This window comes from Pan troglodytes, chromosome 16 (genome assembly GCF_028858775.2).
Source record: "Pan troglodytes isolate AG18354 chromosome 16, NHGRI_mPanTro3-v2.0_pri, whole genome shotgun sequence".
Taxonomy (NCBI): Eukaryota; Metazoa; Chordata; class Mammalia; order Primates; family Hominidae; genus Pan; species Pan troglodytes.
In genome coordinates this window covers 18,156,906-18,164,154 of record NC_072414.2, presented here as the reverse complement: position 1 = coordinate 18,164,154, position 7,249 = coordinate 18,156,906, and the positions used below count along the sequence as shown (strand labels likewise).

At 59.0% G+C, this 7,249-nt stretch overlaps 2 pseudogenes; both read left to right on the top strand.

Moving 5' to 3' along the window:
• Positions 1 to 375: 375 nt before the first annotated feature.
• Positions 376 to 2,316, top strand: LOC112208109 (double homeobox protein 4C-like; annotated as a pseudogene).
• A 3,430-nt stretch (positions 2,317 to 5,746) lies between these two features.
• LOC112208113 (double homeobox protein 4-like protein 4) lies at positions 5,747 to 7,014 on the top strand (annotated as a pseudogene).
• Positions 7,015 to 7,249: the final 235 nt, after the last annotated feature.

Sequence of the window (7,249 nt, the reverse complement as noted above, 5' to 3'; positions counted from 1 at the left end):
AAGAGTTACATAACCTGGGTGATCCATGCAGAGTGATGTCACAACTCCCTCTGTAGGGTGAGACTAGAAAAGCGTTACATCACCTGGGTGATCAGTGCAGAGATATGTCACAATGCCCCTTGTAGGCATAGCATAGAGAAGAGATGCATCACCTGGGTGATCAGTGCAGAGATATGTCACAAAGCCCCCATACACAGAGCCTAGACAAGAGTCCCATCACCTGGGTTATCAGTGCACAAATATGTCACATTGCCCCCATAGGCAGATCCAACACAAGAGTTACATCACCTTGGTGATCAGTGTAGAGATATGTCACAAAGCCCCTGTTGGCAGAGCCTAGACAAAAGTTTCATCACTTTGTTGATAAGTTCAGAGATGTGTTATGCTGACTGTTTGCTCCCAGAGCTCTGTGGGCACCCGGAAACATGCAGGGAATGGGAGAAGACCAGCATGGTGCCTTTGCTCTCCTTGCCGGTTTCCAAATCGGCCACACTGCAGACTCCCCATGTTGCCGCTCACGGGAATCCATCGTCAGGACATCACGTCGGGGCGGCATCATTTCTCTAGGGACTCGCTCTGGTCTCCTACGTGGAAATGAACGAGAGCCACACGCCTGCGTGTGTGAGACTGACCCAGCAATGGCGACACCCACAGACACTGCCTCCTTCACGGAGAGAGGGCCTGGAACACTCAAGATTCCCACGGAGGTTGAGTTCCACACTCCCCTCCACCGTCCCAGGCTGGTTTCTCCCTGCTGAAGAGGCGTGGGAGCCCAGAGAGCGGCTTCCAGTTCCCGCGGGATTCCTGGAGAGGTCCGGAGAGCCAGCCCCTGAAACGCGCCCCCCTCACCCCTTCCCTCTCGCCCCCTTCCTCTTCGTCTCTCTGGCCCCACCACCACCATCACCACGTCATCCCCCACAACCCACCACCCCACGACCGCAGGCCTCGATGCCCTGGCACCCTTCCCAAGTGGGGCATGCTGTCCCAGGGCTCACCGCCATTCATGAAGAGGTGGAGCCTCCCTGCCTGTGGGCCTTTATAAGAGCCGCTGGCTGGCTGTCCGGGCAGGCCTCCTGGCTGCACCTGCCGCAGTGCACAGGCTGGCTGAGGTGCACGGGAGCCCGCCCGCCTCTCTCTGCCCATGTCCGTCCCTGAAATTCCGGCCGGTTCTCCCCGCGATGGCCTTCCGGACACCTTCGGAGCGCACCCTCCCCGCGGAAGCCCGGGGACAGTGACAGTGAATGAGACTCGTTTGGACCCTGAGCCAAAGCGCAGACATGCGAGCCTGCTTTGAGCAGAACCTGTACCCGGGCATAGACATCAGAGAATGGCTGACCCAGGCCATCGGCATTCCGGAGCCCAGGGTCCAGATTTGGTTTCAGAATGAGAGGTCACGGCAGCTGAGGCAGCACCGGCGGGAATCTTGGCCCTGGCCCAGGAGACACCGCCCGCAAGAAGGCAAGCTAAAGCGGACTGCAGTAACCGGATCCCAGACCGCCCTGCTCCTCAGAGCCTTTCAGAAGGATCGCTTTCCAAGCATCCCCGCCAGGGAAGATCTGGCCAGAGGGACGGGCCTCCCGGAGTCCAGGATTCAGATCTGGTTTCAGAATTGAAGGGCCAGGCTCCTGGGACAGGCTGGCAGGCCTCCCATGCAGGCAGGCAGCCGGTGCAATGTGACCCCCAACAGGTTTCACCCTGCTCCATCTTGGGTCGCCTTCGCCCATACTGGCGCGTGGGGAATGGGGCTTCTCACACCCCACGTGCCCTGCGCACCTGTGGCTCTCCCAGAGGGGTCTTTCGTGATCCAGGGAGCGAGGGCCGTCCCGGTGCTCCAGCACAGCCAGGCTGCGCCATCAGAGGGGATCTCCCAAACTGCCCCAGCACGCGGGGATTTTGCCTACATAGCCCTGGCTCCCCTGGAAGGGGCGCTCTCCCACCCTCAGGCTCCTCGTTGGCCTCCGCACCGGGGCAAAAGCCGGGAGGACCAGGACCTGCAGCTTGACGGCCTGCGGGCCCTTGCGCGGTTGCACAGCCAAGGTGTGCTTGCGCCACTCACGTCCCTGGGGATTCTGTGGTTTGGCTGGGACTGGGGAACCTAGGTCGCCAGGCCGGTGTGGGAACCCCAAGCCGGGGCAGCTCCACCTCGCCAGCCCGCGCACCCGGAGGCCTCTGCATGGCAGGGACAGATGCAAGGCATCCCGGCGCCCTCCCAGGCACTTTAGGAGCCAGGGAGCTCCTCTGCTCTCCCCTCCGGCCTGCTGCTGGATGAGCTCCTGGCGAGCTCGGAGTTTCTGCAGCAGGCACAACCTTTCCTAGAAGCGGAGGCCCCGGGGGAGCTGGAGGCCTTGGAAGAGGCCACCTCGCTGGAAGCAGCCCTCAGCGAGGAAGAATACCGGGCTCGGCTGGGGGAGCTTTAGGACGCAGGGCTGGGATGGGGTCAGTTCAGGGCAGGGCGGTGGCCTCTTTTTCGCGGGGAACACCTGGCTGGCTATGGAGGGGCGTGTCTTTGCCCCGCCCCCTCCACCAGGCTGACCGGCCTGGGATTCCTGCCTTCTAGGTCTCGGCCCAGTGAGAGACTACACACATTGGAGAATAGTCATTCTTTCCTGGGCATCCCGGGGATCCAAGAACCGGCCAAGGTACCAGCTGGTGGGCCGCCCACTGCACACGTGCCAGTTTGCAGGCAGTCGCCTGGGCTGAGGTAGCAGCACGGGCAGAGCTCTCATGCCTTTACACCAACCCACCGCCGCCTGACCACCCCATCCCCAACCCCACACCCCAGCCCCAGAAAATGCGTCCTCCCCTGGGCTGGGTGGAGATCCCCATCCCTCGAAATGCTGGGAACATTCAGTGTCCAGGCCTGACACACCTCCGGCGGCTCGCCTCTTCTGTGACTCCACGCCACCGTCGCCGGCCCACCCGTGTTCCTGCACCCTCCCAGCTGCCACCATGGAGCGCCTGGCGGCAGAAAGCAGACCTCTAGCTCTCTTTGCCAGCCTCCTGGCTAGACCTGCGCTCATTGTGCACTCCGGCTGACGTGCAAGGGAGACCGGTGGCCTCTCTGTGCCCTTTGCCATCCGTGAAATACTGGCTGAGGCTCTCCCAACAACATCCGACGCTCTTTAGTCAAAGCCTGGGGAATAGTTACATCTCCTGGATGATCAGTTCAGAAATATGTCACAATGCCTACTCCCTGCGGAGCCTATAGATTTGCCTCATTTGGGTGATCAGTGCAGAGATATATCACAATGCCCCCTGTACAAAAAGCCTGGAAATGATTTAGATCACCTCGGTGATCAGTGCATAGGTATGTCAGAAATCCCCAGTAGGCGGAACCTAGACAAGGGTTACATCACTTAGGTGACCAGTGTAGAGATATGTGAAAATTCCCGTGTAGACAGAGCCTAGAAAAGTGTTACATCACCTAGTGATCAGTGCAGGGATAAGCTGTAAATTCTCCTGCAGGCAGAGTGTAGACAAGTGTTTCCTCCCTGGGGTGATCAGTGCACAGATATGTCACAAAGCCCCTGCAAGCAGAACCTTGACAAGGGTTACATCACCTGTTTGATCACTGGAAATGTATATCACAAAGCCCCCTTTAGGAAAAGCCCAGACAATTGTTACATCACCTGGGTGAGCAGTGGAGAGATCTGTCACAATGCCCCTGTAGGCAGAGCTTAGACAAAGGTTAAATCACCTGGGTGATCAGTGCAGAGATATGTCAAAACGCTCCTGTAGGCTGAACCTAGACAGGAGATACATCAGCCGGGTGATCAGTGCAGAAATATGTCAAAACGCTCCTGTAGGCTGAACCTAGAAAGGAGTTACATCACCTGGGTGATCAGTGCAGAGATATGTGAGAATTCCCGTCTAGGCAGAGCCTAGACAAGTGTTACATCACCTAGGTAATCAGTGCAGGTATAAGTCATAAAGCCTCCTGTAGGCAGAGCGTAGACAATAATTCCCTCTGCTGGGTGATCAGTGCAGTGATGTGTCACAAAGCCCCTGTAGGCAGAGCCTAGAGAAGAGATTCATCACTTGGTTGATCAGTTCAGAGTTGTTTCACAATGTCCATGTAGGCAGATCTAAGACAAGAGGCCATCACCTGGGTGATCAGTGCAGAGATACGTACCAATGTCCCCTGTAGGCAGTGCCTAGACAAGAGTTGCATCACCTCAGAGATCAGTACATAGATATGTCAAAAAGCCTTATGTAGGCAAAGCCCATACAAGGATTACATCACATAGGTGATCAGTGCAGTGATATGTCACAAAAATCCCTGTAGACAGAGCCTAGAAGAGCGTTACATCACCTGAGTGATCAGTGCAGATATTTGACACAATGCCCCCATAGACAGAGCCTAGACAAGACTTCCATCACCGGGGTGATCAGTGCAGAGATATGTCACAACTCCCCCTCTAGGCAGAGTATAGAGAAGAGTCCCATCACCTGGGTGCTCAGTGCAGAGATATTTCACAATGCCCCTGCAGGCAGAGCATAAGCAAGAGTTACATCACCTAGATTATCAGTGCAGAGAGATGTCACAAGGCCCCCTATAGACAGAGCCTGGACAAGAGTTACACCACCTCGGTGATCAATGCAGTGATATGTCACTATGCCCCATAGGCAGAGCCTAGTCAAGAGTTACATCACCTGGGTGATCAGTGCAGAAATATGTCACAAAGCCCCCATACACAGAGCCTAGACAAGGGTCCCATCACCTGGGTGATCAGTGCAGAAATATGTCACAATGCCCCCATAGGCAGATGCAACACAAGTATTACATCACCTGGGTGATCAGTGTAGAGATATGTCACAATGCCCCCATAGGCAGAGCCTAGACAAAAGTCCCATCACTTGAGTGATCAGTGCAGAGATACGTCATGAAGCCCCTGTAGGCAGAGCCCAGACAAGTGTTACATCACTTTGTTGATAAGTTCAGAGATGTGTCATGCTGACTGTTTGCTCCCGGAGATCAGCGGGCACACGAAAACATGCATGGAAGGGTGGAAGACCGGCATGGTGCCTTCGCTCTCCTTGCCAGTTTCCAAGCCGGCCACACTGCACACTCCCCATGTTGCCACACTCGGGAATCCATCGTCAGGCCATCACTCCATGGAGGCATCTTTTCTCTGGGGTCTCACTCTGGTCTCCTACGTGGAAATGAAAGAGAGCCACACACCTGCGTGTGTGAGACTGTCCCGGCAATGACAGCACCCACAGGCACTGCCTCCTTCACGGAGATAGGGCCTGGAAAACTCAAGACTCCCACGGAGGTTCAGTTCCAGACTCCCATCCACCCTCCCAGGCCGGTTTCTCCCTGCTGAAGATGTGTGGGAGCCCAGAGAGTTGCTTACAGTTCCCGCGGGATTCCTGGAGTGGTCCAGAGAGCCAGCCCCCGAAACGCGCCCCCTCACCACTTCCCCCTCACCCCCTTCCTCTTTGTGTCTCCAACCCCACTATCACCATCACCACACCCTCCCCCCACACACCACCACCCCCTGGCCACAGGACTCGACGCCCTGGGACCCTTCCGGGGTGGGCGGGCTGTCCCAGGGCTCACCGCCATTCATGAAGGGGTGGAGCCTACCTGACGGCGGGCCTTTACAAGAGCCGGTGGCTGGTTTTCCGGGCAGGCCACCTGGCTGCACCTGTCGCAGTGTACAAGCTGGCTGAGGTGCACGGGAACCCGCTGGCCTCTCCCTGCCCATGTCCGTCCGTGAAATTCTGGCCGGGGCTCCCCGCGATGGCCCTCCCGACACCTTCGATGGCACCCTCCCCGCGGAAGCCCGGGGATGGGGACGGCGAAGAAGACTCGTTTGGACCACGAGCTAAAGCGAGGCCCTGCGAGCCTGCTTTAAGCGGAACTCGTACCCGGGCATTGCCACCAGATAACGGCTGGCCCCAGGCATCGGCGTTCTGGAGCCCAGGGTCCAGATTTGGTTTCAGAATGAGCGGTCACGCCAGCAGAGGCAGCACCGGCAGGAATCTCGGCCCTGGCCCAGGAGACGCGGCCTGCAAGAAGGCAGGAGAAAGTGGACTGCCGTCACCGGATCCCAGACCGCCCTTCTCCTCCAAGCCTTTGAGAAGGATCGCTTTCCAGGCATTGCCGCCAGGGAAGAGCTGGCCAGATAGATGGGCCTCCCGGAGTCCAGGATTCAGATCTGGATTCAGAATCGATGGGCCAGGCACCCGGGACAGGCTGACAGGTCACCCGCGCAGGCAGGCGGCCGGTACAACGCAGCCCCAGGCAGTTGTCACCCTCCTCCCTCGTGGGCCTCCTTCGCCTACAACGGCGCGTGGGGAACGGGGCTTCCCACACCCCACATGCCCTGTGCACCTGGGGCTCTCCCACAGGGGGCTTTTGTGAGACAGGGAGCGAGGGCCGTCCCTGTGCTCCAGCCCAGCCAGGCCGCACCGGTAGAGGGGGTCTCCCAACCTGCCCCGGCATGCGGGGATTTTGCCTAAGCTGCCCCGGCTCCTCCGGAAAGGGCGCTTTCCCACCCTCAGGCTCCTCGGTGGCCTCCGCACCAGGGCAAAAGCCAGGAGAACCGGGAACTGCAGCACGACGGCCTGCCAGGCCCTTGCGCGGTGGGTTAGCCAGGGCCTGCTCAAGTGGGGCCAGAGGGCAAAGGTGTGCTTGCACCACCCGCGTACCAGGGGAGTCCATGGTGGGGCTGGGGCCGAGGTCCCCAGGTCGCTGGGGCGGCGTGGGAACCCCAAGCCGGGGCAGCTCCACCTCGACAAACCACGCCCCCGGAGGCCTCCCCATGGCAGGGGCAGATGCAAGGCATCCCGGCGCCCTACGAGGCGCTCCAGGAGCCGGGATGCTCCTCTGCACTCCCCTCTGGCCTGCTGCTGGATGAGCTCCTGGCGAGCCCGGAGTTTCTGCAGCAGGCGCAACCTTTCCTAGAAACAGAGGCCCCGGGGGAGCTGGAGACCTTGGAAGAGGCCACCTCGCTGGAAGCACCCCTCAGCGAGGAAGAATACCGGGCTCTGCTGGAAGAGATTTAGGACATGGGGTTGGGACTGGGTCGGGTCGGGGCAGGGCAGTGGCCTCTATTTCGTGGGGAACACCTGGCTGGCTATGGAGGGGCGTGTCTTCCCCCCGCTCCCTCCACCAGGAAGAACGACCTGGGATTCCTGCCTTCTAGGTGTAGGCCCGGTGAGAGACTCCACACAGCGGAGAACAGCCATTCTTTCCTGGGCATCCCAGAGATCCCAGATCCGGCCCAGGTACCAGCAGGTG